This window comes from Rattus norvegicus, chromosome 4 (genome assembly GCF_036323735.1).
Source record: "Rattus norvegicus strain BN/NHsdMcwi chromosome 4, GRCr8, whole genome shotgun sequence".
In the NCBI taxonomy this organism is placed as follows: domain Eukaryota; kingdom Metazoa; phylum Chordata; class Mammalia; order Rodentia; family Muridae; genus Rattus; species Rattus norvegicus.
In genome coordinates, this window is record NC_086022.1 from 105,852,118 (window position 1) to 105,867,044 (window position 14,927).

Here is a 14,927-nt window from a genome sequence, read left to right on the forward strand (position 1 = left end):
TCTTTGCTTTGTATGAAATGGCACAGAAACCCTCCAGAAAGTCTACACCCTTTAGTAAAGGGTGCGGTAAAGGATTTTGTAAAACCTCCCCCATTGAGACAACCTTTTGGGGTTACACTGGAAGAGTGTAACAGTGCCTCTAGAAGATTCCATATCCTTTGAATGGAGGTTCCATGGCACTGGAGTGATGCTGGAAAAGGAAGGGACGGTGAATTAAGCAGAACTTAATCCACAGGAAAGACATGCTAGGCAGCCAAGCGCTGATAATTAATTACCACAGTGACCACATACGTTCTTTATCTTTCATCTTTATGACAATTCAGGGAGGCAAACCCACTCTACCCACAAGAGGACCAAGGTTGCTGGTGGAAGAAAGTAGCCAACAGAATGGGAGCGAGAGAAACGCTGTTTGAATCCATACCAACAGTCTGAAAGGTGATTCTGAGCCGTCATGCTCCTTTTTTTTCTTTTTCTTTTTTTTTTTTTGTTCTTTTTTTCGGAGCTGGGTACCGAACCCAGGGCCTTGTGCTTCCTAGGCAAGCGCTCTACCACCGAGCTAAATCCCCAACCCCTGTCATGCTCCTTCTTGAGAGCCCAGCAACTGGCTGGCACCTGGAGATGAGGGACTGGACCATCCGTGGGACTGGTTGGTCTGTTTGTCTGCCTGCCCGTTTGTTTTGACTGCTGGCTGTTTCTGCTTGTTCTTTTAGCCAGAGTAGAAGCTGGAGCCACAGGTCTCCCTTAGCCCAGCCTGATGTCTGCCTGGTTCCTTCCAGATGTCAGGACTTCTTGGACAGCCAGGGGTCTCATGCCCAAATGTTCTGAATCATGGTGGCCATACACTAGTGTTTGCTCTTAGCTGTCCAGCTGAGCCTGCCCCACGGGTCCTTGGTACACAAGCACAACCCATGAGGACTGGTCAGGTCTTCAGGATGGAGCTCTGAGTTCTGTCTTCTTGGCCAGATGAGAAGGGACCTTAATACTTGCTGCATGAAGCTCTACATTCCTAAACATGGAGTCTATTTCTGTCTGTTCAGATTGCTCCAAAGTGCCTGTGCCCCATTAGAGAAATTAGGGGAAGAGTAGGAATTAGCCAGGTGCAAGCAGAATTCAGTGGGAACATCACGCTTTGCAATTGTGCTCACAGCAGCCCTGCACAGGACTAGCTGGAGTAAAAAGAGAACAGGATTACCCTGGGTCCATGAAAGCCCCTCTCTGCTGACAAGCCGGGGAGCCAGCATTGCCCTACTGGCCACAGGACACTGGATCCAGGGATGAGATACCTTCCTTCCTTCCTGCACCCCAGTGGCTACCCCAGCTATGGAGAACCGAGAGTATTGGAGACAGGACGGGGTGAATGGGCTCTGCAGGAAGGGAGGAAGGACTCTCTCTGAGACCCTGTGGTTTAGTTTTGCTCTGAGTGTGTTCTGCCCTTAGTGGAACTGTCTCTTAGACACAGAAAAGGACCATGTCTGTGATGTCTGTGGGGTGGGGTGGAGTGGGGTGGAGTGGAGTGGGGTGGAGGGCTTACTCCCGACTCTGAAGTTGAGAGGACAAAAGTCAAGAGGAACAAGATGACTAGGGTGCAGTTCAGACGTTCTGTAGTGGAGTGACTGGTTAGCATGGCTCTGGGTTTGATCCCTAGCGTAAGGGGAGGAAGGGGAAGAAGGAAAGCCAGTTAAAATGTAGTATGTGTTGTGTCCTCTATGCTCAAATCTTTGAGATCTAGCTCAAAGCTAACTTCACTTAGCTGAGATGAGTTGAAGTCTTCCATGGAGCCCTTCTCTCTGTGTGTATCCCTAGAAAGCTGAGGCAGCAGTAAGTCTGAGCTGCCCTGTGATTCCTTTGAATAATGGAGCCTTGGAAGTGTCTGTGGGCTCTACAGGGAGGGCCTGGTTGCGTCAGCTTCCTGCCATTTGGATCCCTTAATCACCAAGGTAGAGGCGTCTGTGATTCTGCTGGGGTTGGGGGAACACCACACTACCTATAAGACCCTCTCCTGGAGAGGTAAACTGAGTAGGAGGCAGTGGCTCAGATCAGTAGCCATTCATACCTCAGATTCAACCAGATGCCCTGATGGCGCTGGGAAGCCAGAAGAATTGGATCAGGTTCTTGCTGTTAGGAGCCTGAGGACAGGTAGATCCTATCCATTCCCCTAAGTATCTGCAGTGCTGGGAGGTTGCTCTCAAGGCTGGGGATATGTCCATGAAGAGAAGAAAAGCAACAACCCTGACCTCAATAAACTACCATTCTAGTACAAAGAGACAGTGAGTGTCCTGGAGACTAGGTCCAACCTTGTGCAAAATGTCAGGTGCTTCCGGAAGAGTTTAGCAAGTAGAGTGTGGTGAGATAGCTCTGGGGTGCTTCTTGGAAGACAGGGTGTTTGAACTAGGAAGGGGGTAGGGTTGGCCTAGAGGACCCCGCTTGCTTCCCCTCTTCCTTTATGCCTATGCTGCCCTGTGTCGTGATCCCAGAGGTCTCCTCTCTCCATCCATTTGCAGCTGGAGCCCTGTTTAGTCTGTAGCCTCCTCCAGTGTGTGCTTTCCTTGTCCAGCGCATTTCGAATCTCATGGTCTTTGCTCCCCATTCCCCAGTAGGAAGAAGGAGATAGGAGAGATATCTGTGGTGAACAAAGACCCCCAGGGTGGAGTGGACTGAGAACAGGTAGATCCCATCCATTCCCCTAAGTATCTGCAGTGCTGGGAGGTTGCTCTCAAGGCTGGGGATATGTCCATGATGAGAGGAAAAGCAACAACCCTGACCTCAATAAACTACCATTCTAGTACAAAGAGACAGTGAGTGTCCTGGAGGAAGACTAGGTCCAACCTTGTGCAAAATGGCAGGTGGAGCTCTAACAGTGGAGCTCTGCTAAGAAAGGGTGGGATGACTTCAGCCGTCTCTGCCCAAAGCCTGCACACTGTCAGCCAAGAAGACTTGACAGATAAGAGAGAGCAACCAAGTCTCCAGGCACCCAGTTTCCCTTGGCATGCCCTGCCCTCATCCTCCCCGACCTCACTGTTACACTGTGGGGGAGGCCCAGAGGGGTGCAGGCAGAAAGGCCATCTGCCTTGCCATCTGTTTACCTGTGGGGCTGTCTTTCAACCAGGTGATGGAATCAGTCACTTTATGTGGCCAATAGGAATATTGGACATCTATGTATGTGTTAAAGGAGGGCTGGAGAGGTGACGACTCAGTAGTTAAGAGAGCTTCAGAGGACTCAGATTCAGTTCCTGGCGTCCACATTGTGTTGTTCAGCACCTCCTGTAATTCCAGTTCCTGGGAACCCAAGGCCCTCTTCTGCTCTCCTCCAGTACCTGCACACACATAGTGCATATGCACTCACAGGCATGCGGACATGCAGGTAAAATAGAAAAGAAAGGAAAGGCATAAATGATAATTCAGGGCTGGGGTTGGCTGGCTCAGTTGATAGAGTGCTTGCCTAGCATACGTGAAGCCCCAAGCTCCATTCCAGTACTGCATAAACTAGTCATGGTGGTGCAGGCCTGTGATCCCAGCACACGGGGTGGAGGAGGGAGGGTCAAAACCACAAAGTCATTCTCAGCCACACAGGAGTACACAAGACCCTGTTTCAAAATGGGGAGAAAGGAGACTGGAAAGATGGTTCAGCCGTTAAGCGTATGTACTGATCACGCCGAGGACGTGAGTCTGCGTCTCAGCACCACCTGTGTCACTGCAGCTTTAGGGGAATGTGACAGCCTCTTCTGGCCTCTGGGGACACTACACTCATGTACTCCCGCACACATGTAAACATAGTTTAATTTTTTTTTAAGATTTATTCATTTATTTATATAAGTACACTGTAGCTGTCTTCAGACACACCAGAAGAGGGCATCGGATCTCTTTACAGATGGTTGTGAGCCACCATGTGGTTGCTGGGAATTGAACTCATGACCTCTGGAAGAGCAGTCAGTGCTCTTAACCACTGAGCCATCTCTCCAGCCCAGTTTAATTTTTTTTAAATGGGAACTAGAGAGACGGCTCAGAGGTTAAGAGCACTTGCTGCTCCTGAAGAGGTGCGGGGCTCCCAGCATCACATGGTGACTCAGAACCATGTGTGGCTCCAGTTCTAGAAGACCAAACACCGTCTCCTGACATCATGGGCATCAGGTGTGCGTACACACGTATACACACACACACACACACACACACACACACACACACACACACCACATATAAACACAGGAAAAAGCACTCATATAGATCAAATAAATAAATCCAAAACACAATTTTTTAAATAAAATCTTTTTAAGAAAGGAAGAAAGAAAAGTCTAATTCAAATCCAGGAGTTTGGGACACTGTTTCCCCAGGCTTCACTCAAGCTCAAGGGGCTCTAGAGGCATCCTCTTCCCAAGACTGGTTTGTACCCAGTACTGGCCCCCTGCAAGGCTAGGCTCTCCATCTGTAAATGGAGAAGCAGCAGGAGGACGCAGAACCACAGACCTCAAACAGCCAGAGCTTTAGCAAATGAGGATTTGTGCTAAACCTCCTCCCACCACAGAGAGCAGCGCCGGGGAAGAGCGGAGTCTCCACTCGGAGCAGAAGCCCTAGCAGCCTCCTCCACAGGCAGAGAAGGCTCAGGGCCCTTGGAAAAAGGGAGAGGCAGACAGGGAGGCAGACAGGGAGCCAGCAAATGTCTCCTTCAGGCTGTGAGCATCAGGACCCAGGTGTCAACAGCCAGACAAGGCCAGGCTTCAGCCACTATCCTCCCAGTTGGTTACCAGTCCCCACAGCTGTGCTCAAGGACTGGAGGGGAAACCAGGGTGATAACCACTTCTCTTTCATCTTCTCTCTTGAGGAAAACAACTTTCAATTCCCCGTGCCGTGCATTCCTTCATTGTGAAGTCGTCCCTAACCCATCTCCCCTAGTCCCTCAGAAAGAAAAGAGGGGGGAGTGCTTGGCTGCTGCTTCAGTGAAGCTTCTAAAAAAGTCCCTGCTGATGGCTGCAGTCGGAGAACATGAGGGGGCAGAAGAGAGCTGACGTAATCTACATTTATTAGCAGTGAGGAAAATTAATAAGGCGTTCCAGAGCAAGGCCCACTCTGTAGACCTGGGAAGCCCCAGGGACAGCTGGAGAGCTGGTGGTCTCCACCCCGGCTGAGTCTTCAAAATACCTAATCAGTCTCGATCCTAGATCACCACAGCTGGAGAGAGAAGCTCGACACCATCTACTGCCCCAAGGGCAAATGCTTTTTATCACACATGCCAAATCTAATTGATTGGTAGGGGTGGCCTGAAGTTTGGTATTGAAAAGGTTTCTGGGTCCCTTGGGGTAGAGGGTCTGAAATTGATTAGCAAACGTCTGCCTTGGGTAAAAGCTGAGGATTCACGCCATGTGTTGGCCTTGTCTGCTGTAATCTGACCATCCCACTTTATTGATGGGGAGACTGAGTCCCAAAGCTCGTTGACAGGTTTCCCCCCATGCCCAGTCTTCTCAGGAAGCTAGCTGCTTTGGATAAGTGGTACCCTATCCTAATTTCAGGACCGCGGGTGTCAGGTCCAAGGACTGTCCCCAAGAAAAAAGACAACCACTGGCTTGGGTTAGCAAGGGCAGTTGCCTATTTCCTGAAAACAATTAGTCGATCCATTTATCGTACTGAACTGGCAAGTTGGCTTCACAAATGCAGGTGATGGGCAGGCCTTCGCTGTCGACCTGAGACTAGTGGTCACTTCAGTCAGAACAGGATCTGTGGGTGAGGTTAACTAAATATTTAGCCCAGGACAATAAAATCCCCAAGTAGTTGGTGATGTTGTCCAAATGGGAAACCATTGTCCAGCGTATTAGGGCTGAGCTGGCCTAGCTGCTCTACCCATGACCCCACTTCGTTTGTCCCATCCCCTCATGCCCTGCCAGCTCAGCTCATTTCCCTCTCTCTCCAGCCTTGCTTCTCTTGGCTGAGAGACCTTCTGTGGTATGCTGGGTACTTGAGACAAGTCTCCCCGGCCCCACCACACCTGCTGATCAGTTCCACTACCCAAAGTCTGCCACAGTGCAGACTGGAGACTTCCCACTTTTAAAAAACAGGGACCCTGAGGCCTGAGAGGGGAAAGGGCTCACTTGATGTCACATGGGGGTGACAGATCCAGGGCCCTCATCCTGACTCCAGGGGTAAGTACCTCCTAGAGAGTATGAACTCCACTTTCGTTTACTCCTCAGAACAGAACAAATAAGGAAGCCTAGGGAAGGGGTCCTGAGAAAGGTCTGGGTGGACAAGAACTTGGCACATGAAGGCTAGGATGTGAGGTGTGGTGCTGGAAGGTAGCCAGGCGACAGGAAAGAACCTATGAGATTGAAAATGCAGGAGGAGTGCCCAGAAGTCCAGTCACTATCTCTCAGCTCCAGACACCTTATCCCAGGACTCTAGGGAGTGCAGCCACCGCCTTCGGTCCTCATGGTCCTCATCCGAGCTGAGGTGCTAGAGGAGGAAGTAGCTCCTGCCTAAGAGACAAAAGGACACTCAGTGCTGCAAAGAACACTCAGGCTACGGGAGAGCCCTGAGTCGGCCCTGGCTCACCATTTACAACCTAGCCAATGGGCCAAGTTTCCAGACCTCTCTGGGCCTCTGCTTCCTCCTCTGCCAAGTCAGTACTGAAAGATTACTGAGCATCACAAGGTTGCCGTGAGAATTAGGATCAGAGCTGGGGACGCAGCTCAGTCGGTAGCTGGCACGCATAAAGCCTTGAGCTCAGACACAGCACTATACACACCAGGTATGGTGGTGCAGTACTGCAATCCCAGCACTGAGGAGTGGAGGCAGGAGGATTAGTTTAGAGCCATCCTCAGCTACATAGGGAGTTTGGGGTACAGGATACCTGGTGTCACAACAGGACAGGAGAGAAGGAGTAAGGAGATTATTCATGGGAAAGGCTTGGCACCCGGTAACCACTAGCAGGAGACCAAGAGTCTTTCCTTACAATGCAATCCTTCCTGGCCTTTCCTCCCACACCTCCTCCAGAAAGCCCCACCCTCCACCCCATCCCCAACACCTGAGTCCATCCATACACCCTGCTGTAGGGGGCCTTCCAAGAAAAGTTGCCTGTGCTCTGAACTGGGAGCCTTCTCTCTCAGTCACCGGGTTCCCCCCTCCCTCCCACCAGTGTGTCCCACCAGTCAAGGACTCAATGGGTACAGAACAAAGTGGCTAACAGGATCTTGCCCTTCAGCCGGCTCCACCCATTTTACCCACCCCCTTTCTGGTTTTCCAGCCCCGCCCCCTGTCTACTTTGTTCCTAGTGCTTCTGTCTCCACGTCTCTGGGGCTCTGTTTGCATGAAGAGGAAAAAAAGTCTTCATGCACACACACAGCCCAGAAAGCATCCAGTTGCTCCCGGGCCGCCTGCCAGCAATTGAGTGACCTGCAGCTTCCTCCCCAAATCACATTCCACTGGCACGGATCTTGCCCCGCCTGACGCCAGCCTCCGAACTCGCCCCCAGAGCAAACATTTCCAGTTGGCAGCCTGGCCTTGTTTTTCTGAGGCCCTAATTCAGTCTCCCTTGTAGAAAACAGAAAACAAAATGTGTGGGACCAAAAACTGCAACAAAATAAACTTTTAGAACGAGGGGGCTGCAGGGTGAGGGCTTTGCTCCAAGGCACACAGAAAAATATAAGCTTCAGGGGGTGCAAAGAGTTTAAAGAAGCAAACCCACATGCCGCCCGACACCCCACCTCTCATGATGGCTTGGAGGCTGAGACCAATTCATTCAGGCTGCTGCTAAAGACGACTCTGTTCTCATTCATAGCCGAGCTGGGAGGACAGGACAGAAAGATGAGGGGAGACTGGAGACTGTGAGGATAGGGTAGTCGGGCTTCAACACTGGTGTTTGTTCCAAAGGGGAAATTACAGGAAGAAAAATAAACACGACCAGCCAGAATTGAAGGCCAGGGCGTGCAGCATAGGGGCGCTGCAGGGACAGGGTGTGTGTGTGTGTGTGTGTGTGTGTGTGTGTGTGTGTGTGTGTGTACACGCCCGAGCGCGTGTGCTAGCGTGTGTACATGCCTGTGGGCGCCGCTGGGTTTGCCGTCTCAAAATAAGGTCTGCTTAGTGGAAAGATGTCATAAGCCAGTCTTGGGGAGCCATGGGATGGGCCAGCCAGGGAGGGCCGAGCCTGGCGCCCAGGCCTGTTCATGAGGTCAGGCAAAGGCCAGGTGTCAGAGCAAGGGAGTGCCGCCAAGGCCAGGGCTGTGGGGACAGGATTCTGAAGGTCAGTCTCCATGGGGGTCCTTCTGGGGAAGAGATGGGTTCACAGCTTCACTGATGGACTTGGTCTGGGGACATTGTGCTTAGATCAGTTTAGGGTATGTCCTTGGAGCTAAAAGGCAGGGTGTAGGATAAATGGGGAGGTGCACGGACAGAAAGGAGAGAGGAGGTCAGCAGGCTGCAGAATGAGGACAGACAGACTCAGATGCCACCAACACACAGATGAGCAGAACAATCATGGCCAGGAACTGGAGTGCTGGAGCAGCTTAGACACTCAGGTGGGGGTTGCCTCCCCTCCACTCAAGCCAGAAAGCTTGCCCAACAGGGATCAGGGGCACAAGAGAAGCTGCTGAGTCCAGATTGCTGGAAAACTGTAAGGGAGGGCTGGAGTAAACACTCTCGGGGCCCCAGGTAGCCTCTTCGACTTCACTATGGTGTAAGCTCCCCACACAGAGCGGACCCTGGCACCTGAGAAATAGCAAGATGAGTGAGGTCTCGGGGTGAGGGGCTTGACAGACAGGGTTTCTGGAACAAATTCACTCACAGAAAATGAGAGAAAAGCCAGAGGGAGACCATGATGCAGCCACCTCGGGTGTCATCAAATGTGTATCCCTGCACTCATTCAGCCTGATGGAACTTTATCCGACTGGCTCCTGAGGAGGCAAGCCTCAGGCGGCTGACCTGGACTGTCTCTCTGTCCAAGGTAAGGAACCCTCCCGTAGAAGAGGTGACAAGTTCTTTGGACCTTGGCCCTTCTCCAACTGTCCTGAGGACTTGACACTCTCCCTCTCACAATCTTCAAGCAAAGTAGTTTGCAAACTTGTCCAAAGGATATTTTTACCCAAATTCAAGACATGTCTTATGCTAAAGAAATGAGTTACTACTGACCCAGAGAAACCAGACGGGGTAACCCTGGAAAGTTGGTAAGATAGTTTTCAAGTTCACCGTATTGTTGGGAGCCCCTAAGGACTGTGTTTGTAAAATGTCCCCTTCCAGTTAATTTGTCAGGTCTTAGCATGACATGTCTCTATAAACAGCCTCTAACACTTCTGAAAACATGTTGTATATGTGTACACACATGCATGTGAGCGTGTGGAAGTGGGAAGTCAGTGCTGGCCTCTCTCTTGGTCTGTCTCTCTCCAGCCTAATTTTTTGAGACAATTGTCTCTCAGAAATGGAGCTCACTGATTTAGCTCCGCTATCTGGTCAGCCAGTCCCAGAGAAGTACTGGTGTCTGCATCCCCGTGAGCCATAGGAACTGTTCTTTTGTTATTACCCCTGCCTTATTTCTGAGGATTTGAACTCAGGTCTTCATGTTTGTGCAGCAACTGTGTTACCAACTGAGCCATCCCCCCAGCTCCCTAATTCCTCTGTATTAGTATTTTGAACTCAAGGATTTTCAAATGCAAATAGTTCTGATTAACCAGCCCAACCTCCTCCAGGTTGGCGCCTGAGCCCTGCCATGGCCCTAGTGGTAGGTGATAACCTTTCTTGCTTTCTAGTGCATGATGGTGTGGACTTATCTTATACACTGACCTGGAAATAGGCGATTCTCTAGGAAGTGTATTTCTTCCTGTGGGAGAGGATACTTAGAGACCACAATTGGGGCACTACAAATACTCTGTGTGTGTTTTCTCTGCTTCTTGGTTTTCTCTAAGAAGAACTTGCAAGATTCAGGGCATCATACAGCTAAGTAGGACTCTCCCAGACCTGAGGCTGCCTCAGCCCTGAGAGGTAAGCTTTGCCTGGTTGAAAGCACTTTCTCCCTTCTCCCATTCCTACACACTAACCTCAACCTCTGGGAATGGGTAAGACTGCCATGTGCCACCTCTTAGGGTACGTACTGTAATGTGAGAGGAGAGGACCAGTCACTAAATTATAAATCCCAGGAGTTGAGCTTCTAAGTCAAAGTTCTTCCACCAAAATATGGCGGTATTCTTAATATTACATTTTTATTATAAAATATTATTGTATGTGCATTATTGTTTGCCTGCGTGTATGTGTGTGCACATTCCTGGCGCTCGTCGGAAGAAGGCCTCAGATCCTTCTGGGACTGGAGTAATAGGGAGTTGCAAGTTGCCGTGTGGTACTGGTAATCAAACCCAGGCCCTCTGTGGTCAGTGGTCTTACACTGAACCATCTCCTCAGCCCTGGATTGTGTGTATGTGTGTGCATACGCAGGAGCGTGTGTGTGTGTGTGTGTGTGTGTGTGTGTGTGTGTGTGTCCACCTGTACCAGAGCATGCTTCTGGGGCTCAGAGGATAGTTACTGGAGTTAGTTCTCTCCTTCCAACATACGGGTCCTGAGAATCAAACTCAGATCATCAAGCAAGGCAGGAAGTGCTTTTTACCTGGTGAGCCATCATCTCACAGGCCCAGGGTGTTTTAAATGAAGTATGTCAGGCAAACCTCTAGGCAAACAGAAAGCACTAGGAAATGGTGCAGATCCATGCTGTGCCTGTCTGGAGACTTCTTTGTGCATGCAAAGTTTCTGGCAGTCATCCTCCAAATCCCGTCTTTGTGATACCTTTTTTTTTTTTTTTTTTTGATATCCTTGATACCCGCTTTGTTATAAAACAGAGTCAGGGCGATGTGTGGTAACGATGTCTGTAATCCCAGCACAGTAGCTAAGGCAGAAGGGCTGTGAGTTCCCCAGACCTCTGTGCAGTCTCTGTCCCCCCTTCTCTTTCTCGGCCTGTAGTCATCTGCATCCTCACTTTCCCCTGAACTCTAGGATAGTTTGGTCTCTTCCTTTGTCTCTGCCCTCAGTTTCTGCTCCCATGGCACTTTTGCTTCCTCCACACTGTCCTGTGGGGAAGCTCTGCTGTGCAGCCCCGCCTCTGACAGCCTCGTTCTTCAGGGCGCCTTCCTTTAGAGAGGCGAAGGGTGACCCTGGGCTCTTGCTAAGGGTGACCCTGGGGTCTTCCTTCATGCCACATGGAGAATCCAGCACCCAGCCGAGCCGTCTTTCTGTGCTAAGTATGGATTCCAAAAGAGCTCGGTGGTAAGGGTATTACATGATACAAAACTTAGCACCTGGTCCAGGACGTGGCCAAGCATGGCACCCGGAGGATGCAGGACTTAGCTAGCATCCCCTAGACCACCCCATCCCGCCCCACAGCAACAGAGATGGTAGGGATACGGGATGCACTTGGTGAAGCATTAGATCATGTTAACCTCTCATTCCTAAGATGCTAAACATCTGGCCGAAACAAGAGCAGTGTAACCAAACATCTGGATACTCGCTCTGCACAGCATGGAACAACTGCGCGCTTGGCAGCGTCCGCGTGAGTAACTGACATCCGTGCTTCCCTTTGCCTTGTGACCGAAAACCAGGCCCAGACTGGTTTAAACTTTAAAAGGGAAATGCTTAGCTTACTGGGCTGAGCAGCAACAGGACGAGGTCGGCTCTGGGTGGGTGCTAATCTAGCAGTGGAACGGAGCCCCGTGGACTCATCTCTGTGTTTCTGTTTTCTGCTCTCACCTTTCCCTTCCCCCACCCCTCGCCTCAGACAAGGCCCCCTGGGTGGTCCCACAAGGGCCACCAGAAGCCTGTTCATGTCAGGAGAGTGGGATCACAATTATCTCTGCAAAAGCCTCAAATCTACTCTGACTGGACAGGACTGGGCCGCACATTCCCAATCTCTGTTATCCGAGGGTAGTGGCTGGCTGAGCTGTTCTGTTCCCCTTGTGAAAACAGCATCTTCAGATTTACAGAATCAAGATGGAGGGTCACAGGGAAAGGCACAGCTCCTGCCAGACACAGGGGTGGGACTAAGACGAGGCATGTGAGGGACAGAGGGCACTTTTAAAGACATCTTTACCCATTTGAGGCCGTGAGCTGGCTCTGCCTTTATTGTTTTTAAATTTTAATTTTTTATTTGGTTATTTAATTAGTTTGTGGCCAGGCATGTGGCACAGTACCTGTGTAGCGATCAGATGACAATTCTCAAGTGTTGGTTCTCTCTGTCCACACATGGGGCTTGGGGATTGAACTCGGGTCAACTGGCTTGGTAAGTGCTTTTACCCACTAGGGCGTCTCACAGGCCTGACCCCGGCTACAATCCTGAGGGTGTGCCTCCTGCTGCACACCCCATATGTGCCGTTTGCTTCCCTCCTCGTCAACCCTGACTACTCAGCCGACTACAGGAGACTTGTTCACTTGAACAAGAAGCATTGGTTGTGTGGAGGTTTCTGCAGGCCAAGGATCTGGGAGTGCTTTAGCTGGGGCAACTGGCTTGGGGTCTGTCATGAAGTCCAGATGTCAGCGGGAAAATCTATTTCCAAAATGGCCACTGGCGGGCAGTCCCAAAGAGCTACTGATACAATGTGCCTCACGGCATTGTAGATGGCTCCCCCAGAGCAAATGGTATGGATGAAAAAGACATAAGTCATGTTGCCTTTTATGCCTCTCAAAGGTCACACCAACCACTCTGCTGCTGTCAGTTAGGAATGAGTCACTAAAGCCGAGTGTAATCTACCTCCCGAAAGAAACACCAAGGAGTCTGTAGACCTCAGGGTACCACGAGAGGAAATTACAAGATGGGTGACTCCCCATAGGTGCCCTGAGGACTTGGTAGTACATACATGTAATCCTAGCGCCTGGGAAACAGAATGATTGCAAGTTCAAAGCCAGACTGGGCTATACAGGAAGACCCTGCTCCAGAAAGGGGGAGCGGTGCTGGGACTGAGGCTGCAGCTTGTTAAGTTGTAGAGTACATGTCCAGCATATGAAAGGTTCTGTCTACTTCCTAGCACTGTAAAAACAAATAACACTCTCAAATACTGGAATTATGGCTTCTTTTACTTTTACTGTCAAAGGCCTAGATAACACATCTTCAGTCTTTTTTTTTTTTTTTGAGATTTATTTATTTCTATTTTAAGTATATGGGTGTTTTGCCTGCATATATATGTCTGTACAGAAGATGACTCCAGACCCCTTGCATTAGAATTATAAACAGTTGTGATCCACCATGTGGATGTTGGGAATTGAACCCCAGTCCTGTGGAAGAGCAGTCAGCATTCTTAACCACCAAGGCACACATTCCCAGTCCCACATTTTCATCTCATGGGCCAACTATTTGAGTGGTACTGACCGAGAAAATGCAGCAGTTGATTATTAATGTCTGTCTTCAACCAAACCAACAGCCATTGTTCCCTAGTTCTTTGATAACAGAATCTGTCCTTGCTCATGATCCAACCTTAATGTGCTCAGAGAAAGTGTGTCCTAAATGATGCTTTATGACCCAACTAAACCTTCCACAACACGGGAGAGGGTAGGCCCATTCATTCTTAACCTGTGGTGACTTAGGGACGAAGCTGCATCTAAACTAGCCAATATAAGAGAGTCCTGGTGGAAATGTTCTGGGAAAGGAATGCCCTCCAGATAAAATAAAACTAGTGAGAATACTTCCTTTGAGAGTAATTTGAGGCAGGCATGGCAGCATACACAGGTAATGGCATTCAAGGGAGAAGCAGGAGTCTTCTGCCTAAAAACATAAGGAAAGCTAGAAGTTGGCTTAGTCAGTAAACTTTGCCATCCATACATGAGGACCTGAGTTCAGTCCTCCTAAGATCTAAGAGTGGTGGTGTGTGCCTGTAGTCTTGGCATTGAACTGCAAGGGACAGAGGGGCTGGCTGGCCAGCCAAGCTAGCTTAATTTACAAGTTCTAGATGTGATGAGAAGCCTATCTCAAAGAATTAGGGGGGGAGACTGGAGACATCTCTGGCCTAGCAGTTAAAGGTGCTTGCTGCTCTAGAGGACCTGTGTTCAATTCCTAGCTCCCACATGACAGCCCACAACCATTTGTAACTCACAGTCCTGGTCATCCGGACCCTCTGAGGGAAACAGGCACACATGTGGTACACAGACACACATGTAGGCAAAACACTCATACACATAATAAAGTTGAAACAAAGTAAAACTTAAAAAATAAAGTAGAGAGTCGTTGAGTAATCCTGTAGCCGAGCTTTTCTGTGCACCAGCACACACTTGTGCACCCATGCACGGGAACACATACATACACACACGCAGACACTCACATTTGAAGCTAAAGGTCTGGTGACATGCTTTATCGGGCAAAAGGGCTTGCTGTGCAAGATTAGCAGCCTGAGTTTAATCCCTGGGTTCCACGATGTGTATCCACAATGACAGAAGAGAATCAACTCCCAAAGGTTATCTCTCCCCCCAACACACACAGGGGCCACTGCATTACCCCACCGCATGCACTTACTGATAAGTAAAATAAAAATTAAAAAGAAGAAAAGGAAGGAAATAAAAGCAGCTTTGGAAGGGCGGCATTCCTGGTGGTCTGACTTCCACCTTACATCCAAAGGAAACACTGAGATTCCTGGGGGGTGGAACAGGAGCCCACGCACCGAGGAGACAGTGGGGCAGCCAGTCCTGGTTCTCATTCTTAGGACTTGTTTCTTTGAGAGAAAGCAGACGCTCCCGTTGAATATTCTGATTGGGTTTTCTATAATATGAAGCCAACTGCAGTCAAATTGCTACATGAAACAGTCCTGTATGGTGCACGCACCTTCCCTACCTCCAAGAAAGCCCTACAAGGTTCTTGGTTGGATGTCACAATTACAGAATTCCATTCACATCACACTCTAGCTATGCTCACGAGCCCTTTCTCAGAAAGTTAAACCTTGACCTCGGTCTTCTATTTATCTCACTCATATAGTTTATGTGTTTATCTGTGTGTG

The 14,927-nt window shown here is 49.7% G+C and overlaps 1 long non-coding RNA gene across 8 annotated transcripts in view; it reads left to right on the forward strand.

Moving 5' to 3' along the window:
* LOC120102308 (uncharacterized) overlaps positions 1–14,927 on the forward strand; it is a 37,526-nt gene that overhangs the window by 9,948 nt on the left and 12,651 nt on the right. For 3 of the 8 annotated variants that reach the window (XR_010065826.1, XR_010065827.1, XR_010065821.1), the window contains exon 6: positions 324–14,769. This is a non-coding gene — a long non-coding RNA (uncharacterized LOC120102308). Of the gene's footprint in view, positions 1–323; positions 14,770–14,927 lie in introns of those variants that run through there. The other 5 variants (XR_010065822.1, XR_010065824.1, XR_010065825.1 and 2 more) reach the window with 4 other exon arrangements.